The sequence below is a fragment of the Capra hircus genome (assembly GCF_001704415.2).
Source record: "Capra hircus breed San Clemente chromosome X unlocalized genomic scaffold, ASM170441v1, whole genome shotgun sequence".
Taxonomy (NCBI): domain Eukaryota; kingdom Metazoa; phylum Chordata; class Mammalia; order Artiodactyla; family Bovidae; genus Capra; species Capra hircus.
In genome coordinates this window covers 41,452,336-41,475,048 of record NW_017189517.1, presented here as the reverse complement: position 1 = coordinate 41,475,048, position 22,713 = coordinate 41,452,336, and the positions used below count along the sequence as shown (strand labels likewise).

Genomic DNA, 22,713 nt, shown 5'->3' with positions numbered 1-22,713 from the left:
ATGAGCATCTACTTTGTCCTTGGCACAAACAAAAAAGAAATCTCCACTCCCATGGAGGTGACCTTTACTTGTAGTTTCATTCTTATTAATTTTTTTCTAAAAATTTACAGATTTATCCAAAGTCATATTAGCAATCCTATGTGGTAATTCTGGATATAGTGAAATCTTGATTTCAAGATACTGACAGAAGAGTGAATCTACTACTAGCTGACAGATTATACTGTGAGATTTTGAAATGTCTGTTAGACATTTTATTGTTAATTCATTTAGAGAACAGACAGTACAACTCATTAACATTTATTGAACCGAGGAAGGTCCTATTTTAAACATTTTGTGTATTAACTCACAAAAATATTGGACAGTATGAACTGTTATTGAAATAAACTATTACCTTCATGTTACATGTGAGGAAACCAGCTTGGATGAACTGTTTCATCTTTAAAGTCAATGGGGAAAAGAAAAGCTTTAAATATTAAAAGAATGCTGACTTATATCTGCCTGACTGGTAAGCAGTATTTATTTCATCCTAAATGAAATGATACATTGGATCATCAAAAAAGCAAGAGAGTTCTAGAAAAACATCTACGTCTGCTTCATTGATTATGCTATAGCCCTTGACTGTGTGGATCACAACAAACTGTGGAAAATTATTAAAAAGATGGGAATACCAGACCACCTTACCTGCCTCCTGCAACACCTGTATGCAGGTCAAGCACCAGACATGGAACAAAGGACTGGCTCAAAATTGGGAAAGGAGTACATCAAGGCTGTCTATTGTCACCCTGCTTATTTAACTTATATGCACAGTACATCACGAAAAGTGCCAGGTTGGATGAAGCACAAGCTGGAATCAAGATTCCTGGTAGAAACATCAATAACCTCAGATATGCAGATGACACCACCCTGATGGCAAAAAGCAAAGAGGAATTAAGAGCCTCTTGATGAAGGTGAAAGAGGAGAGTGGAAAAGCTGGCTTAAAACTCAACACTCAGAAAACTAAGATCATGGCATCCGGTCCCATCACTTCATGGCAACTAGATGAGGAAACAATGTAAACAGTGACAGACTTTGTTTTCTTGGGCGCCAAAATCACTGCAGGTGGTGACTGCAGCCATGAAATTAGAAGATGCTTGCTCCTTAAACTTCCCTAGTGGTTCAGAGGTTAAAGCGTCTGCCTGCAATGCGGGAGACCTGGGCTTGATCCCTGGGTCAGGAAGATCCCCTGGAGAAGGAAATGGCAACCCACTCCAGTATTCTTGCCATGGAGAATCCCATGGAGGGAGGAGCCTGGTAGGCTATAGTTCACGGGGTCGCAAAGAGTCGAACACGACTGAGCTACTTCACTTTCACTTTCCTTGCTCCTTGGAAGACAAGCTATGACAAATCTAGACAGTGTATTGAAAATCAGAGACATCACTTTGCCAGCAAAGGTCCATATAGTCAAAGCTATGGTTTTTCCAGTAGTCATGTATGGATGTGAGAGTTGGACTACAAAGAAGTCTGAGCACCAAAGAATTGACACTTTTGAACTGTGGTGTTGGAGAAGACTCTTGAGAGTCCCTTGGATTGCAATGAGATCAAACCAGTCAATCCTAAAGGAAATCAACCCTGAAAAGTCATTGGAAGGACTGATGTTGAAGCTGAAGCTCCAATACTTTGGCCACCTGAATCGAAGAGCTCGACTCATTAGAAAAGACCCTGATGCTGGGAAAGATTGAAGGCAGGAGGAGAAGGGGATGACAGAGGACAAGATGGTTGGATGGCATCACTGACTCAATGTCCATGAGTTTGAGCAAGCTCCAGGAGATGGCGAAGAACAGGGAAGCCTGGTGTGCTACAGTCCCTGAGCTCACAAAGAGTCAGACACCACTGAGCTACTGAACAATAACAAAATGGATTCCAGTCTAATAAATTCTGATGGCCAAAGTTCCACTCCCCTATGCCTCCACCAGTCCTGTGTAACCCTGACTTGCCTCTTATATCTAAATCACAGAACCAAATAACCCCAAGCATTAAGCCTAGGATACAGACAGCTGTGCTACATCATACCTACCATTCTGCCCCAACCCCTTCTCCTACATACTTACTATGCACATGAACTTTCACAGTAGCATATCCCTTGCCTATGCAACACATATGATCTATGCCTCTTCCCTCTTACTCACCATGGACATAGACTAGTTTTTTTCTATTAAGCTTAACTTGGCTATTTTCTGTTTTTAAAAATTATTTTATTTATTTATTGGCTATGCTGAGTCTTCATTGCTATGTGGGCTTTTCTCCAGTTGTGACAAGCAAGGGCTACTCTCTAGTTGTGATGCACAGGCTTCTCACTGCAGTGGCTTTTCTGTTGCTAAGCACAGGCTCTAGGGTGTACTGGCTTTAATACTTGTGGTTCCTGGAGTCTAGAGGTCAGGCTCAATAGTTGTGATGCATGGGCTTAGTTGCTCTGTGGCACATGGGATCTTCGCAGACTAGGGATTGAACCTATGTTTCCTGCATTGGCAGCCGGATTCTTGACCACTGAGCCACAAGAGAAGTCCTATTTTCTGTTGTTTTAATTTCCAATTCCATAATGCCCTCTGATCACTGCAGATGACTGCAGCCATGAAATTAAAAGACACTTACTCCTTGGAAGAAAAGTTATGACCAACCTAGATAGCATATTCAAAAGCAGAGACATTACTTTACCAACAAAGGTTCGTCTAGTCAAGGCTATGGTTTTTCCAGTAGTCATGTATGGATGTGAGAGTTGGACTGTGAAGAAGGCTGAGCACTGAAGAATTGATGTTTCTGAACTGTGGTGCTGGAGAAGACTCTTGGGAGTCCCTTGGACCACAAGGAGATCCAACCAGTCCATTCTAAAGGAGATCAGCCCTGGGTGTTCTTTGGAAGGAATGATGCTAAAGCTGAAACTCCAGTACTTTGGGCACCTCATATGAAGAGTTGACTCATTGGAAAAGACTCTGATGCTGGGAGGGATTGGGGGCAGGAGGAAAGGGGGACGACAGAGGATGAGATGGCTGGATGGCATCACTGATTCGGTGGACGTGAGTTTGAGTGAACTCCAGGAGATGGTGATGGACAGGGAGGCCTGGTGTGCTGTGAATCATGGGGTCGCAGAGAGTCAGACATGACTGAGTGTCTGAACTGAACTGAACTGAATGCCCTCTGATGTTGAGAATCTTTACATATGCTAATTTGTATATTTTATTTGTCAATCATCTGGTCAGATCATCCCCCCTTTTAAAATGGCATTGATTGCTATCTTATTACTAAAGATTTTTTTGTATATTTTGGATACTAGTCTTCTATTAAATTCTGGTTTGCAACACTTTTCTTCTCAATCTCCACTTGTCTTCATCCTATTAATACAGTATTTTGCAGAGAAGATTTATCTTTAATTAAGTTCAACTTATCAATGTTTTCTTTCATGGATCACATGTTTTGTGTTTTATCTACAAAGTCCTTGCCAAACACAAAGTTACCTAGATCTTTTACTATGTTCTCTTCTAGGAGTTTTACAGTTTTGTCTTTTACATGTAAGTCTATGATCCATTTTAAGTTAATAATAGTGAAAGATGTAATATATGAGTATAGATTTTCTTTTGCATGTAGATGACCATTCTATTAGGCTGGTGCAAAAGTAATTGTAGTTTTTGCATTGTTGACATTTGCCTTTGATATTGGAATACATTCTTAAATGTGGTTATGTTATACATCATTTAATGCACATTAGTCTGTATTTTCTTGCCAATGACATTGCCAGTAACATTATTTGCTGTTTATTTAATATTAATTTTAGACTATGGAAATGATGTTACACAAAAAGCAAATTTGAGAGATTTTATTCCAGTTCAAAATGGGTCATAAAGCAGTGAGACAACTTGCAACATCAACAATGCATTTGGTCCAAGAATTGCTAACAAGCATACAGCACAGCAGTGGTTCAAGAAGTTTTCCAAAGGAGAAAAGAACCTTGAAGATGAGGAGTTCAGTGGCCGGCCATCAGAAGTTAACAACAACCGACAGCAATCAAAACTGATCCTGTTACAACTACATGAAAAGCTGCCAAAGAACTCAACATCAACTATTCTATGGTCATTCGGCATTTGAAGCAAACTGAAAAGGTGAAAAAGCTCGATAAGTGGGTGACTCATGAGCTGACCAAAAATTTAAAAAATCACTTTTTCGAAGTGTCCTCTTCTCTTATTCTATGCAACATCAAATCATTTCTCAATCGGGTAGACTGTGACATGCTATGAAAAGTGGATGGTATACAACAACCAGTGATGACCAGCTCAGTGGTTGGAAGATACTCCAAAACACTTCCCAAAGTCAAACCTGCGCCAAAAAAACATCATGGTCACTGTTTGGTGGTCTGCTAGCAGTCTGAACCACTACAGCTTTCTGAATCCCGGTGAAACCATTACATCTCAGAATTATGCTTAGCAAATTGATGAGATGTGCTGAAAACTGCAATGCCTGCAGCCAGCATTGGTCAACAGAAAGAGCCAAATTCTTCTCCATGACATCACCCAACCACACTTCGCACAACTAATGCTTCAAGTTTTGCCTCATCTGCCATATTCACCTGACTTCTCACCAACCGACTACCACTTCTTCAGGCTTTTTGCAGGGAAAGAGCTTCCACAATCTGCAGGATGCAGAATATGCTTTCCAGGATGTTGTCGAAACCCAAATCATGAATTTTTATGCTAAAGGAATAAACAAACATTTCTCATCAGTAATAATTTACTGTAATAGTTCCTATTTTGATTAATAAAGATGTGTCTGAGCCTAGTTATTGTTGTTCAGTTATTCAGTTATGCCCGACTCCTTGCAACTCTCTGGACTGCAGAATGCAAGGCTTCCCTGTCCTTCACTATCTCCCAGACTGTGCTCAAACTCATGTCCACTGAGTTAGTTGATGATGCCATCCAACGATGTCATCCTCAGTCACCTTCTCCTCCTGCCCTCAATCTTTCCCAGCATTAGGGTCTTTTCCATTGAGTTGCATCTTCACATCAGGTGGCCAAAGTATTGGAGCTTCAACTTCAGCATCAGTCCTTCAAATGACTATTCAGGGTTGATTTCCTTTAGGATTGACTGGTTTGACCTCATTGCTGTCCAAAGAACTCTCAAGAGTCGTCTACAGCAGCACAGTTAGAAAGCATCAATTCTTTGGTGTTCAGATTTCCATATGGTCCAACTGACATCCACACATGACTACTGGAAAAGCAATAGCTTTGACTATATGGATCTTCGTGGGTGAAATAATGTCTCTGCTTTTTAACATACTGTCTAGGTTTGTCATAGCTTTTCTTCCAAGGAGTAAGCATCTTTTTATTTCATGGCTGCAATCACCACCTGCAGTGATTTTGGAGCCCCCAAAAATAAAGTCTGACACTGTTTCCACTGTTTCTCCATCTATTTGTCATAAAGCGAGGGGACCAGATGCCATGATCTTAGTTTTCTATATGTTGAGCTTTAAACCAACTTTTTCACTCTCCTCTTTCACTTTCATCAGGAGGCTCTTTAGTTCTTCTTCACTTTCTGCCATAAGGGTGGTGTCATCTGCATATCTGAGGTTATTGATATTTCTCCCAGCAATCTTGATTCCAGCTTGTGCTTCTTCCAGCCCAGCGTTTCTCATGATGTACTCTGCATAGAAGTTAAATAAGCAGGGTGACAATATACAGCCTTGACGTACTCCTTTTCCTATTTGGAACCAGTCTGTTGTTCCATGTCCAGTTCTAACTGTTGCTTCCTGACCTGCATACACATTTCACAAGAGGCAGGTCAGGTGGTCTGGTATTCCCATCTCTTTCAGAATTTCCCACAGTTTATTGTGATCCACACAGTCAAAGACTTTGGCATAGTCAATAAAGCAGAAAGATGTTTTTCTGGGATTCTCTTGCTTTTTTGATGATCCAGCGGATGTTGGCAATTTGATATCTGGTTCCTCTGCCTTTTCTAAATCCAGCTTGAACATCTGGAATTTCACGGTTCACATATTGTTGAAGCCTGGCTTGGAGAATTTTGAGCATTACTTTACTAGTGTGTGTGCTGCTGCTGCTGCTGCTGCTGCTGCTAAGTCGCTTCAGTCGTGTCCGACTCTGTGCGACCCCAGAGACGGCACCCTACCAGGCTCCTCTGTCCCTAGGATTCTCCAGGCAAGAACACTGGAGTGGGTTGCCATTTCCTTCTCCAATGCATGGGAGTGAAAAGTGAAGTGAAGTCACTCAGTCGTGTCCAACTCTTTATGACCTCATGGACTGCAGCCCACCAGGCTCCTCTGTCCATGGGATTTGCCAGGCAAGAGTACTGGACTGGGGTGCCATTGCCTTCTCCATACTAGTGTGTGAGATGAGTGCAATTGTGTGGCAGTTTGAGCATTCTTTGGCATTGCCTTTCTTAGGGATTCGAATGAAAACTGACCTTTTCCAGTCCTGTGGCCACTGCTGCATTTTCCAAATTTGCTGGCATACTGAGTGAAGCACTTTCACAACACCATCTTTTATGAGTTGGAATAGCTCAACTGGAATTCCATCACCTCCACTAGCTTTCTTCATTGTGATGCTTCCTAATGCCCACTTGACTTCACATTCCCAGATGTCTGGCTCTAGGTGAGTGATCATACCATTGTGATCATCCGGGTCATGAAGATATTTTTTGTAGAGTTCTTCTGTGTATTCTTGCCACCTCTTCTTAGTATCATCTGCTTCTGGTAGGTCCGTACCATTTCTGTCCTTTATTGAGCCCATCTTTGCATGAATTTTTCCCTTGGTATCTCTAATTTTCTTGAAGAGCTCTCTAGTCTTTCTCATTCTATTGTTTTCCTCTATTTCTTTGCACTGATCACTGAAGAAGGCTTTCTTATCTCTCCTTGCTGTTCTTTCGAACTGTGCATTCAAATGGGTATATCTTTCCTTTTCTCCTTTGCTTTTTGCTTCTTTTCACAGCTATTTATAAGGCCTCCTCAGACCGCCATTTTTCTTTTTTGCATTTTTTTCGTGGGGATGGTCTTGATCCCTGTCTCCTGTACGATGTCATGAACCTCCATTCTTAGTTCATCAGGCACTCTATTAGAACTAGTCCCTTAAATCTATTTCTTACTTACACTGTATAATTGTAAGGGATTTGATTAAGGTCATACTGGAATGGTCTAGTGGTTGTCCCTACTTTCTTCAATTTGTTTCTTAATTTTGCAAATAGGAGTTGATGATCTGAGCCACAGTCATCTCCCTGTCTCCTTTCTGCTGACTGTAGAGAGCTTCTCCATCTTTGGCTGCAAAGAATATAATCAATCTGATATCAATATTGACCATATGGTGATATCCACGTGTAGAGTCTTCTCTTGTGTTGTTGGAAGAGGGTGTTTGCTATGACCAGTGCATTCTCTTGGCAGAACTCTATTACAGTTCACACTGCTTCATTCTGTAATCCAATGCCAAGGTGTTTCTTGACTTCCTACTTTTGCATTATAGTCCTCTCTAATGAAGGACTTCCCTGTTGGCTGAGAGGGTAAAGAATCTGCCTGCAATGCAGGAGACCCAGGTTCAATCCCTGGGTTGGGAAGATCCCCTGGAGAAGGAAATGGGAACCCACTCCAGTATTCTTGCCTGGAAAATCCCATGGACAGAGGAGCCTGGTAGGCTACAGTCCATGGGGCTGCAAAGAGTCGGACATGACTGAGTAACTTCACTTTAACTTTTAACACCCCCCTAATGAAAAGGACATCTTTTTTGGGTGTGAGTTCTAAAAGGTCTTATAGGTCTTCATAGAACCGTTCAACTTCAGCTTCTTCAGCATTACTGGTCGGGGCATAGACTTGGATGACCGTGATATTCAATGGTTTGCCTTGGAAACAAACAGAGATCATTCTGTTCCTTTTCAGATTCCATCCAAGTACTGCATTTCAGACTCTTTTGTTGACTATGATGGCTACTTCATTTCTTCTAAGGGATTCTTGCCCACAGTAGTAGATATAATGGTCATCTGAATTAAATTCACCCATTCTGGTCCATTTTAGTTCAATGATTCCTAAAATGTCAACGTTCACTCTTCCCATCTCCTGTTTGACCACTTCCAATGTGCCTTGATTCATGGACCTAATATTTCAGGTTCCTATGCAATATTGCTCTTCACAGAGTCCCAGTTTGCTTCTATCACCAGTCACATCCACAACTGAGTGTTGTTTTTGCTTTGGCTCCGTCTCTTCATTCTTTCTGGAGTTATTTCTTCATTGATCTTCAGTAGTATATTGGGCACCTATGGACTTGGGGAGTTCATCTTTCAGTGTCTTATCTTTTTGCCTTTTCATACTGTTCATGGGTTCTCAAGGCAAGAATAATAATAGGACTCCTTCTTTTGAAGGATGTCACCATTATCTTCATTACCTCCACCATAGTTTAGCCCCAGGTAAATAGCAGGGGAGGAGGCCTAACAAATAGCTGTGAAAAGGAGAGAAGCAAAAAGCAAAGGAGAAAAGGAAAGATATACTCATTTGAATGCAGAGTTGCAAAGAACAGCAAGGATAGATAAGAAAGCCTTCCTCAGTGATCAATGCAAAGAAATAGAGGAAAAGAACAGAATGGGAAAGACTAGAGATCTCTTCAGGAAAATTAGAGATACCAAGGGATCATTTCATGCAAAGATGGGCTCGATAAAGGACAGAAATGGTATGGACCTAACAGAAGCAGAAGATATTAAGAAGGGGTGGCAAGAATACACAGAAGAACTGTACAAAAAAGATCTTCATGACCTAGATGATCACATTGGTGTGATCATTCACCTAGAGCCAGACATCCGGGAATGTGAAGTCAAGTGGGCATTAGGAAGCATCACAACGAAGAAAGCTAGTGGAGGTGATGGAATTCCAGTTGAGCTATTCCAACTCATAAAAGATGGTGTTGTGAAAGTGCTTCACTCAGTATGCCAGCAAATTTGGAAAATGCAGCAGTGGCCACAGGACTGGAAAAGGTCAGTTTTCATTCCAATCCCTAAGAAAGGCAATGCCAAAGGATGCTCAAACTGCTGCACTCATCTCACATGCTGTTAAGTAATGCTCAAAATTCTCCAACCAGGCTTCAACAATATGTGAACTGTGAACTTCCATATGTACAAGCGGGTTTTAGAAAAGGCAGAGGAACCAGATATCAAATTGCCAACATCCGCTGGATCATCAAAAAAGCAAGAGAATCCCAGAAAAACATCTCTTTCTGCTTTATTGACTATGCCAAAGTCTTTGACTGTGTGGATCACAATAAACTGTGGGAAATTCTGAAAGAGATGGGAATACCAGACCACCTAACCTGCCTCTTGAGAAATCTGTATGCAGGTCAGGAAGCAACAGTTAGAACTGGACATGGAACAACAGACTGTTTCCATATAGGAAATGGAGTAAGTCAATGCTGTATATTGTCACCCTGCTTATTTTACTTATATGCAGAGCACATCGTGAGAAACGCTGGGCTGGATGAAGCACAAGCTGGAATCAAGACTGCTGGGAGAAATATCAATACCTTCAGATATGCATATGACACAACCCTTATGGCAGAAAGTGAAGAAGAACTAAAGAGCCTCTTGATGAAAGTGAGAGGAGAGTGAAAAAGTTGGTTTAAAGCTCAACATACAGAAAACTAAGATCATGGCATCTGGCCCCCTCGCTTCATGGCAAATAGATAAAGAAACAGTGGAAACAGTGTCAGACTTTATTTTGTTGAGCTCCAAAATCACTGCAGATGGTGATTGCAGCCATGAAATAAAAAGACACTTACTCCTTGGAAGAAAAGTTATGACCAACCTAGACAGCCTATTAAAAAGCAGAGACATTACTTTGTCAGCAAAGGTCCATCTAGTTAACGCTATGGTTTTTCTAGAAGCCATGTATGTATGTGAGAGTAGGAATATAAAGAAGCTGAGTGCCGTAGAATTGATGCTTTTGAACTGTGGTGTTGGTAAGGACTCTTCAGAGTCCCTTGGACGGCAAGGAGATCCAACCAGTCCATCCTAAAGGCAATCAGTCCTGAATGTTCATTGGAAGGACTGATGTTGAAGCTGAAGTTCCAATACTTTGGACACCTGATGTCAAGAGCTGACTCATTTGAAAAGACCCTGATGCTGGGAAAGATTGAAGCTGGGAGGAGAAGGGGACAAAAGAGGATGAGATGGTTGGATGGCATCACCGACTCAATGGACATGAGGCTGCATAAAATCTGGGAGTTGGTGATGGACAGGGAGGCCTGGCATGCTGCAGTCCATGGGGTTGCAAAGAGTTGGACAGGACTGAGAGACTGAACTGAACTGAACTGAACTGAAAGAGCAAGGAGGGAACACAACTCCAACCATCAACAGAAAATTCAATTAAAGATTTACTGAGCATGGCCCCACCCATGAGAACAAGATGCAGGGATGCAAGGATTCTTCAGTATTTGCAAATCAACCAATGTGATCCACCATGTTAAGAAATTCAAAGATAAAAACCATGATTATCTCAAAAGATACAGAGAAAGGCTTTGACAAAATTCAACACCCATTTATGACAAAAACTCTCCAGAAAGCAGGCATAGAAGGAACATACCTCCACATAATAAAAGCCATATACAACAAACCCACAGCAAACATTATCCTTAATGGTGAAAATTTGTAAGCACTTCTTCTAAAATCAGTAACAGGACTACAGTGCCCATATTCAACATAGTTTTGGGAGTCCTAGCCACAGCATTCATAGAAGAAAAATAAATGAAAAGAATCCAGATTGGAAAAGAAGTAAAACTCTCATTGTTTGCAGATGTCATGATCCTGTACATAGAAAACCCTAAAGATACAGACAGAAAATTAATAGAGCTCTTCAATGAATGTAGTAAAGTTGCAGAATAAAAAGTTAATACACAGAAATCCTTTGCATTGCTATACACTAACAATGAAATAACAGAACAAGAAATTAAAGAAGCTATCCCATTTACCATTGCATCGAAAAGGATAGATAGGAATAAACTTACCTAAAGAAACAAAAGATCTATATATAGAAATCTAAAACACTGATGAAAGAAATCAAAGATGACACAAATAAATGGAGAAATATACCATGTTCATGGATTGAAAGAATCAACATAGTGAAAATGAGTATACTACCCAAAGCAATCTATAGATTCAGTGCAATCCCTATCAGCTACCAATGATATTTTTCACAGAACTAGAAAAAATAATTTCACAATTTGTATGGAAACACTAAAAACCTTAAACAGCAAAAGCAACCTTTAGAAAGAAGAATGGAACTGGAGGAATCAACCCTCGTGACTTCAGACTATACTCCAAAGCTAGAGTCATCAAGACAGCATTGGATTGGCACAAAGACAGAAATATAGATTAATGGAACAAAACAGAAAGCCCAGAAATAAATCCACACACCTATGGACACCTTACCTTTGACAAAGGAGGCAAAGCAATACAATGGAGAAAAAACAATCTCTTTAACAAGTGGTGCTGGATAAACTGGTCAAGCACCTTTAAAAGAATGAAACTAGAATACTTTCTAACACCATACACAGAAAGAAACTCAAAATGGATTAAAGATCTAAATGTAAGACCAGAAACTATAAAACTCTTAGAGGAAAACATAGGCAGAACACTCTCTGACATAAATCACAGCAAATCCTCTAGGACTCACCTCCCAGAGTAATGGAAATAAAAACAAAAATAAACAAATGGGACCTAATTAAACTTACTTGATTTTACACAATGTGGAAACTATAAGCAAGGTGAAAATGCAGACCTCAGAATGGGAGAAAATAATAGCAAATGAAGCAACTGACAAAGAATTAATCTCCAGAATATACAAGCAGCACATGCAGTTCAACAGCAGAAAAATGAACAACCCAATCAAAAAGTGGGCAAAATAACAGATATTTCTTCGAAGAAGACATAGAGATGGCTAATAAACACATGAAAGGAAGCTCAACATCACTCATTATTAGAGAAAAGCAAATCAAAACTACAATGAGGTATCATCTCACACAAATCAGAATGGCCACCATCAAAATGTCTACAAATAGTAAGTGCTGGAGATGGTGTGGAGAAAAGGGAACTCTCTTACGTTGTTGGTGGGAATGCAACCTGGTACAGCCACTATTGAGAACAATGTAGAGATTCCTTAAAAAACTGGGAATAGAACTGCCATACAACCCAGCAGTCCCAATAATTGGCATACACACCGAGGAAACCAGAACTGAAAGAGACACATGTGTACCCCAATGTGCAGTGCAGCACTATTTACAACAGCTAGGACATGGAAGCAACCTAGATGTCCATCAGCTGAGAATGGATAAGGAAGTTGTGGTACATATACAGAATGGAATATTACTCAATAAAAAGGAATGCATTTGACTCAGTTCTAATGAGGTGGATGAAACTGGAGCCTATTATACAGAGTGAAGTAAATCAGAAAGAGAAAGAAAAATACTGTATATTAATGCATATATATGGAATTTAAAAAGATGGTAATGACAATGCTATATGCAAGGCAGCAAAAGAGACACATATGTAAGGAACAGACTTTTGGACTATGTGGGAGAAGGTGAGGGTGGGATGATTTGAGAGAATAGCACTGAACATGTATATTACCATATGTAAAACAGATGACCAGTGCAAGTTTGATGCATGAAGCAGGGCACTCAAAGCTGGTGCTCTGGGACAACCAAAAGGGATGAGGTGGGGAGGGAAGAAGGTAGGGGGTTCAGGATGGGAGGACACATGTGCACCTGTGGCTGATTCATGTTGATGTATGGAAAAACCATCACAATATTGTAAAGTAATTATCTTGCAATTAAAATAAATTGATTAAAAATAATACAAAATATACAAACAACTCATGTGCTCAATACCAGAATAACAGACATCCCAATCATAAAGCAGGCAAAAGAACTAAACAGACATTTATCCAAAGAAGACATAAAGATGGCTAATAAACACATGAAAAGATGCTCAACATCACTCTTATTAGAGAAATGCAAACCAAAACCACAGTGAGGTATCATCTTACACCAGTCAGAATGGCCATCATCAAAATGTCTACAAACAATAAATGCTGGAGAGAGTGTGGAGAAAAGGCAAGCCTCTTACACTGTTGGTAGGAATGCAAATTGGTACAGCCATTGTGGAAAAGTGTGGAGATTCCTTAAAAAACTGGGAATAGAACTGCCATACAACCCAGCAATCCCACTGCTAGGCATACACCCTGAAGAAATCAGAATTGAAAAAGACACATGTAGCCCAATGTTCATTTCAGCACTATTTAATAATAGCTAGGACATGGAAGGAACCTAGAGATATTCACCAGCAGAACAAAGGATAAAGGAGTTGTGGTACATATACAGAATGGAATATTACTCAGCTATAAAAAGGAGTGCATTTGATGCATTTGAGTCAGTTCTAATGAGGTGGATGAAACTGGAACCTATTATACAGAATGAAGTAAGACAGAGAAAGACAAATATTGTATGCTGCTGCTAAATAGCTTCAGTCATGTCCGATTCTGTGCGACCCCAGAGATGGCAGCCCACCAGGCTTCCCCGTCCCTGGGATTCTCCAGGTAAGAACACTGGAGTGGGTTGCCATTTCTTTCTCCAGTGCATGAAAGTGAAAAGTGAAAGTGAAGTCGCTCAGTCCTGTCCGACTCTTAGCGACCCCATGGACTGCAGCCCACCAGGCTCCTCTGTCCATGGGCTTTTCCAGGCAAGAGTACTGGAGTGGGGTGCCACTGCCTTCTCCAAAATACCATATATTAATGCATATATATGGAATTTAGAAAGACAGTAACAATGATCCTACATGCAGGGCAGCAAAGGTGATACAGATGTAAAGAACAGACTTTTGGACTCAGTGGAAGAAGTCAAGGGTGGGATAATTTGAAAGAATAGCATTGAAACATGCATATTACCATATGTAAAACAGATGCCAGTCAAGTTCAATGCATGAAGAGGGTTTCCAAAGCCGGTGGTCTGGGACAATCCAGAAGGATTGGGTGGGGAGAGAGGTGGGAGGGCGGTTCAGGATAGTGGGCATACATGTATACCTGTGGCTGATTCATGTCAATGCATGGCAAAAACCATCACAATACTGTAATTATTCTCCAATGAAAATAATTTTATATGCAAATATTCCAAAGAAAATGGTAGCAAACTGAATTCAATAGTACATTGAAAGGATCATATTCCATGATCAAATGAGATTTGTATCTGCAATGAAAGCATGGTTCATCATATACAAATCAACAAATGAGATACTCTACATTAACAGAGGGCTTCTCAGGTGGTTCTGTGGTAATGAATTTGTCTGCAATGCAGGAGATGAAAGTTTGACCCCTGGTCAGGAAGATCCCCTGAAGAAGGGAATAGCAACTCACTCCAGGATGCTTGCCTGGAGAATTCCATGAACGGTGGAGCCTGGCAGGCTACGTTCCATGGGGTCTCAAAGAGTCAGTCACGACCGAGAGATTAACACTTTCTCTTTCACTAATATCTAAAACATATCAGGAATCATGCAATTGAATAGTAAAACTAATAATCTGATTTTAAAATTGGTAAAGAACCTGAATAATTAGTTTTTTACAGAAGAGATATAAATGGCCAACAGTTACATGAAAAGATGACATCACTAGTCATCAGGAAAATGCAAATCAAATCACAATGAGGTATCATTTCGACCAGTTAGAACGATGATTATCAAAAATACAAGGGATAACACATGTTGACAAGAATATAAATAAAAGCAAACTCTTATACACTGTTGGTGGGAATGTAAATTAGTGCAGCTACTATGGAAAATAGCATGGAGGCTTTTCAAAACTTTTTTTTTTTTAAATCACCACATGATCCAGTAATCCCACTTTGGTGTATATATTCAAAGGAAATGAAATCACTATCTTTAAGAGATATCTGTACTTCCATGTTCATTTCAGCGTTATTCACAATAGACACAGAAACTACCTAAATATGCACTGATAGATGAACTGACAAAGAACCTGTTATATATGACTATATATATATATAAAACATTTATTCATATATGTAAATAAAATTCAGTCATGAGAAAAAAATTATGCTATCTGACATAGCAACATAGAGAGATAGTCTTTGGCCTGGCCAACACACTTTTCCTTTTTGAAACTCCAAGAGAATTTCAAAGGAGTTATATGAGAATACTAGTAACCCTCTACCTCAATCAATATAATAATATTAAAGATAAGATAAAATGGCAATATTAATTGGAAAGTAATCAGGTATGAACTATAGATATTACATTTCAGATAAGCCACAATATTTATTATAAACTGCAATAAGTAAGCCTGTATGCTTCTAACACCAAAGAGAATTTACCTCAGAAACATATTTGAAGATAACCATATACTATAAAAGAGACATGGGAAATTGTTGGAGTAGGGGCATATTATTTAATAAAACATACTGGTATTAAGTGGAAAGAATCCATCTGCATTGCCCTCTACATATCACAAGCCAAAACTCATTCTAGGTAAATGAGTATTTATTTTTCTTTATCCTTCTGCATCTTTTGAAATATTTAAGATATCTAATCTTCCTGGAATTTGATTACATGTATTGTGACATAACATTACCTGTTTCCCGAAATGATTAGCTAACTATTCTAACACTATTCACCAAATGTGTAGAAAAGAGTTAGCATAGAAGATGTAAGATTGCAAGCTTTATAAAGACTTGCTTGCAAGGCTGGCCTTCGGTTGGATTCTGTTAACTTGAATTTAAAGAAGGTGTCCACTATTCCCAAAACAGATTATGATTGGCTCACTGTGCCTAAACTCTCTGTGCGAACAATACAGTTCATGCTAAATATTAATACCCTTTTTCCTTCTGGGAGTCTCGAATTTTGGTGCATGCTAGACAAAAGGTACCTCCCTCAAATCTTGGTTGCTGAATATCTAATAAGCTTCCTTGATAAATAATATTTCACACATGTTGTCATTAATTATTGAAGGAATTAAGTGTATCCTGTGGGACTCCCCTGGGAGAGAAATACTGGAAGTTTGCAGCAGTTTCTTTTGAACTTTGCTCCATGCACTTTTTTCCTTTCACTGATTTGGTTTTGCATTCTTTTGTAATAAATCACAGCTGTGAGTCCAACTGTATACTGAGCCTTGTGAATCCTGCTACTGAATCTTTCACTTTTCTCCATGAATTTGAACTGTCACCCTAATATAAATACCCACATATATGTGGAAACATATGGGCTCTCTGTATTCCATTTAACTTTTCCCAAGTAGTTCTACCCTGTCAAGAGATTTGACAAAAATTTTAAAATTCTTTGTGGGAAAAACACTTTCCAACTTCCATATTATTTTTCTTTCAAAATTCTCTGGACTATTCACAGGCTTGTGTGTATGTAGAAATCAATAAGAAGTTCTTGAACTTCTAAGAACCTCTAAACGGCAAATGATAAAAGCTTATAAATACTCTGCTTACAAAAAGAAAACCCAACTGGCTAGGTTTAACCTCTGAAACATCTGAAAGTAGGTTTAACCTCATTAATAATACCAAAATAACAAGGCAGTACCATGTTCCCCAATTCCATTAGTAAAAGGCTTAAAAATTTTGCTGATGGCTTATACACATATGTATCTACTAAGTTCACTATACGTTTCTAAGACAGATTACCCAGCCCACAGCCCCATCCTAAAGGAAGAAGTCCTTGCTTGACTCTTGAGTAGGCATGACCAAATGGATAAGCACTAAACACCTGAAGGTGAGAGTTCATGAAACTGGTGAAAGGGATCAGCAGTGTCACTATGAAGGGGATAGATGGCCTTCTAGAAAATCTTTGAAGAATGGATAGGCCTCTGACAGAGATTACAGGGGGCTGGAGATGAGTGAAAAAGGACAAGTGAATGAGAAAGTTGACCTCTCCAGGTGCAAGGAATTGTGTGAATAAGCTATGGTGAAGATGTCTGTGAAAGCCTATTTTGTGTGATCTGTAAAATGCTATATAATGTATGTTCTACCCTCAAAGGCATTAGTTAAAAAGGTTTTAAAAAACACATGAAAAGATGCTCAACATCACTCATTATCAGAGAAATGCAAATAAAGACCACAATGAGGTACCATTTCACACCAGTCAGAATGGCTGCGATCCAAAAGTCTGCAAGCAACAAATGCTGGAGAGGGTGTGGAGAAAAGGGAACCCTCTTACACTGTTGGTGGGAATGCAAACTAGTATAGTCACTATGGAGAACAGTGTGGAGATTCCTTAAAAAATTGCAAACAGAACTGCCATATGACCCAGCAATCCCACTGCTGGGCATACACACCAAGGAAACCAGAATTGAAAGAGACACGTGTACCCCAGTGTTCATCGCAGCACTGTTTATAATAGCCAGGACATGGAAACAACCTAGATGTCCATCAGCAGATGAATGGAGAAGAAAGCTGTGGTACGTATACACAATGGAGTATTACTCAGCCATTAAAAAGAATACATTTGAATCCGTTCTAATGAGATGGATGAAACTGGAGCTGATTATACAGAGTGAAGTAAGCCAGAAAGAAAAACACCAATACAGTATACTAACACATATATATGGAATTTAGAAAGATGGTAATGATAACCCTGTATGCGAGACAGCAAAAGAGACACAGATGTATAGAACGGACTTTTGGACTCTGAGGGAGAGGGAGAGGGCGGGATGATTTGGGAGAATGGCATTGAAACATGTATACTATCATGTAAGAAACGAATCGGCAGTCTATGTTCGATACAGGATACAGGATGCTTGGGGCTGGTGCACGGGGATGATCCAGAGAGATGATATGGGGTGGGAGGTGGGAGGGGTGTTCAGGATTGGGAACTCATGTACACCCGTGGCGGATTCATGTCAATGTATGGCAAAACCAATACAGTATTGTAAAGTAAAATAAAGTAAAAATAAAAATAAAGTAAAAAAGATGTTCTAAGGTATATTCAAGGTACAGATATTCTGTTATACAAACTCTTCCTGAGACCACAAAAAGAACAAAAGCTATCCTAACTCATTTAATGAAGCTAATATAATCTTGAAACTATAATAAGAAAACTACAGCATTAAAATATAAAATCATAGGTCAGTATCATTAATGAAAAAAATTTAAAAACTGGCAGGTTGAATCTGGTAGTATATTAAAAAACAGTAACAACAAAAATACTGTGATAGAATGTCAAGGAGAGAGGCATAACCATAACTGCAGTCAGATTTCAGCACAAGTACAGACAAAATAAGTAAAGATATATAACAGAAGACTTAAACAAGGTTATGAACTAACTAGACCTAACTGACATTTATAGAAAAGTTCACAGGACAACAGAAAGATACACAATTTTTTCAAGTGCAATCGGTATATTTACTAAAATAGACCATATTCTGGGCCATAAAGGAACATTCAATAAATTAAAAAGATTCAGACCATACAGAGTAAGTTCTCTGACCAGGTCAGTACTATAGCAATATATAACCAAAACATATCTGGAAAAGCTTCAAATATTTAGGAATTACATAGCCTACTTCTAAATAACTGTTGGATAAGAGAAGAAAATTAAAAAGAAATTAGTATATAATTTCCATTGAAAAATGAAAACACAACATATCAAAATTTGTGGGATGCAGCTTAAGCAGTATTACAGGAAAATTTACAATACTAAAATGCCTATATTAGAAAAATGATGAGCTCAAATTAATTGACCTCAGCTTCTATTTCAAGTAGCTGGAAACAGAATAGTAATAAACACAAAGTAAACAAAAGAAAAAAATCCAATAAAAAATAGAAAACACAAAATTTTTTAAATCAATAAAATTAAACACTAGTTTGTTGAGGTCAATAAAATTGATCAGCCTCTAGCCAGAATGATAAAGGAAAACCAAAGAGAAGACACAATTACTGATATCAAGAATGAGAGAGATGACATCACTAGATAACAAACATCAAAAGGACAATAAATTTATTGGCAAGGCTGGAGGGAAACAGACAACCCATAAACTGCTGATGATAATAAAAATTTGTAATATCCTTTTGGAGGGATATCTCAGAATACCTAGTAAAACTACATATGCATTTATTATTTGACCAAACATCCTCACTTCTAGGAATCTACCTCTAACCATACAAAAATTATAATTGCACAAGGTTATTCTTCCAATACTGTTGCAACAGCAAAATATTGGAAAGAAATATCCATATACAGGAGAGTAACTGAACAAATTATAGCAGTGACTGGAGAAGGAAATGGCAACCCACTCCAGTATTTTGGCCTGGAGAATTCCATGGAACCTGGCAGGCTACACTTCATGGGATCACAGAGTTGAACACGACTGAGTGATTAACACATAGCAGTGACACAATGGAGGATTATGCAGCTGCAAAAAATGAAAAAGATTGCTATGTACTGCTGCTGCTGCTAAGTCACTTCAGTCATGTCCAACTCTGTGCGACCCCACAGACAGCAGCCCACCAGGCTCCCCCGTCCCTGGGATTCTCCTGGCAAGAACACTGGAGTGGGTTGCCATTTCCTTCTCCAATGCATGAAAGTGAAAAGTGAAAGTGAAGTTGCTCAGTCCTGTCTGACTCTTAGCGACTCCATGGACTGCAGCCTACGAGGCTCCTCCGTCCATGGATTTTCCAGGCAAGAGTACTGGAGTTGGGGTGCCATTGCCTTCTCCAAGCTATGTACTAATTGGCTTTAAATCTGTAAAATGTGCAGATAAAGAGGTAAAGAGGGATTAGTCAAATTTTTTTCTAACTATACTCTCCTAAAAAGACTTTGGTATCCTGGAAATACCTCATAAAGCTGAGCTCTGATCAAAATGGATTAGCACAAATAAGGGAGTATCACTAAGGATAGATGCAAACCACCAAGAGGCATTGGCCAGAAAACAAAAACAAGGAAAAGAGGAAAGAGGCAGTGGAAGGGAACCTGTGAGAAAATTCATAAAGCAGTTCCCGTAGGTGGTTCCCAGAAAGACCCTCCTCTAGGCCCAAGACTGAAAGGGAGGGAGCCTCAGATGGAGCAGGTAGAACAATGACCCTGGTGTCTCTGGATGGGAACTGCTGACGGTGCAAGGAGACTAAGCCCTTTCAGAATCTCATTTCCAGGGCAGATCCCCAGGATGCTGCCTCCTGGGTTGAGATCCAGGGATCCTCTTGAGGGTTGAAAAGCTTGCAGATATCCCAATGAGAACCACTATGTGAAGGGCCCAAAGCAGTCTAGGTTCCTTCCTCATGAGTGTGTCCTCTCTCCACTATACTAGAGCTGCCCAGGTTGAGGTTCATGCCTCTCTTGCATCTCCAGACACCTGGAATCTTAGAGCAAAAGTCAGTTCCATCACTCTCTGATCAACCTCATACCCATTCCCACCACTAACTTGCTTGCAATATTGAGTCCAGTCATCCCCACTGTCTGACAGATAGATAGAAGAGAGAGTGCCAACTGGATGGGAGGAAGGAAGGGGTATGGTACCTCAAAGATCCCATCCCTGCCTCTCCAGAGCCAGCACTATGGGTGTACACAAATTGGGTGTTCACATATTGTCACTTCACCGTGTCCTCTTTCTGGGCGCCCCTGAAGCCAACTGCTTCCTCGTGTCCACCTCCCCTACCCAAACAGAGAAAACAGTCACGCCACGCTGGGTGGGGTGAGGAGCATTCAGAAAGCAGGAGGGAGCAGGAGCGAGCACGAAGGTCCCAGGCGCTTCCTCCACGAGGATCTAGTCTCTCTCTACCACCACCTCCCATGTATGCTATTTCCCGGCCGGCCTCGAACCCACCTCCTCCAACAGCGGCCACTGCTTCTCTCCACATACGCCTACCCTCAGGATGACTTCCGGCCTCTTGAGCTCCTGGACAAAAATCAGGCCCCTGCTGACGCTCGCGAGTGGCTGAGGGATTGTGTCCTCTGCCAGCAATTACCGTAATCCTGGGCACCTGAGGAATTCGTTTTCAGGCTAGTGCAGCATGAAGAGACACCCACCCACCCACCGTTACATCCTACCACTCCTCTTGCAGCCGTCTGTCAAGCGTCAGGTGCAAGTCTTTCCCGACCCTTTTCAGTGCTTACACACCTCTACGCCAGTCCAAGTGAGAGCGCCGTCACGTGACCAACCCTCCGGCTCACGTGACCGCACATTCGGCATGTCTGCCGCAGCCCTGCAGAAGCAAGCAAGGTACAGTCTTCTGCCTCTAGGGCTGAGCTGCTTGCTAGAACAACCTGAAGCTGCTGGTGGTGGTGAAGATAGAGAGCTGAAAGGAAGGCTGGATTAGAGCCAACGCTTCCAGTCCTCGGCCTGGGCTTTGCTCTGTAAGAACACAGGGCTGGTGAGGAACACTCCATGGGGAGTTCAGAGACCAACTGACTTTTAATATTCTGTATAAAACTCGTTTGAGTAGGCTCCGGGAGTTGGTGATGGACAGGGGAAGCCTGGAGTGCTGCAGTCCATGGGCTCGCAAAGAGTCAGACACGACTGAGGGACTGAACTGATGAGACTCGATCTGTCTTGAGAATACTGATAGGCAAAACAAACATTCAGTTTCCAATTTCCACCACCAGGTCGATCTCTGTTATCACTTCTGGCTTGTGAATGGATGAAATCTGCCACTTTGTCCTACTTACAAAAATCTTACAGCCTAGAGTCTTATAGAAAAAAAATTTTTTTTCCTTCCTGAGACAAACCAAGGTGAATAAAAATTTGTATCTTTTCCTTTAGCCTGGACTCCTTCCTACCCCAAATCAACATAATCCCTGACTTTTAATCCTGTCTGAAGATAATTATTCCCTTTGTGAATCCAAAAAAAAAAAAAAATGCTTACCATAAAGTCAGAAACTTTAGAAAGTTTACAATTTACTTCCTTTAAATAATTATGCATTTTTATTTGGCAACCCAGTCCTAAATTGTAGTCTGTCACACTTCTTTACTCTTTTGACATGTTTTAAACAGTTATAAGATTTTCCATAATGAAATAATATACATTTCATAAATTCAGTCCATTTCACACATTTGGGGAGTATCATCCTTCCGTATATTTTACCAGTCTTTTCTATTTCATCAAATATAGAAGGCATCAGAGCTTTTCTTAGCCAATTTAAAAACCTGTATATCATCACTCTTAGTAGCTGTATGCTATTACCTTAACACTCTCCATGGCACCTCCATGAAGAAATGGTCTTCCTGACAGTTAAATTTGTGTGCTTTCTGGTCTTTTCCTTTTAACCTGTGGGCGAGTGGTCTCCAACATTTCTGGCACCAGGGACCAGTTTCATGTAAGACAACTTCTTCACAGACTGGAGTTGGCGGGGGGGACGAGGATGGTTCAGTTGGTAACGTGAGCAATAGAAGGGGGCACGATTCAGACAGTAATGCAAGGGATGGGATGAGCTCAGAGGAAGCCTTCTGCTCACCTCTTGCTGTGTGGCCTGCTTCCTAACAGGCCACAGACCAGTACTGGTCTGCACCCCAGACCCCTGCTTTAGGCAGTATCAAAGAAACATCCATACTTTGAATTGCAAAATGAAACTTCTCAGCTCTTCAAAACTTACCTCATTTTATATCGCTTAATACTTAATACTCCTCACAGCCACTCCAAGCAGACTGGATATCTCACTCCCACAAGAGCACTTTTCCAACTGCGAGCTTTTCTTCACAACATCCAACCTCTTCCC

General features: G+C 40.3%; 1 protein-coding gene across 6 annotated transcripts in view; it reads right to left on the bottom strand.

Annotated features, from left to right (window-relative positions):
- Positions 1–22,713, bottom strand: part of LOC102170676 (G-protein coupled receptor-associated sorting protein 2) — a 35,458-nt gene that overhangs the window by 7,412 nt on the left and 5,333 nt on the right. For 4 of the 6 annotated variants that reach the window (XM_018044149.1, XM_013976145.2, XM_018044147.1 and 1 more), the window contains one exon: positions 22,591–22,712. The exons of 1 other annotated variant lie outside the window; for it this stretch is intronic. The gene's annotated coding sequence lies outside the window, so the exon portion shown is untranslated. Of the gene's footprint in view, positions 1–20,824; positions 21,144–22,590; position 22,713 lie in introns of those variants that run through there. One more of the 6 variants, XM_013976149.2, reaches the window with a different exon arrangement.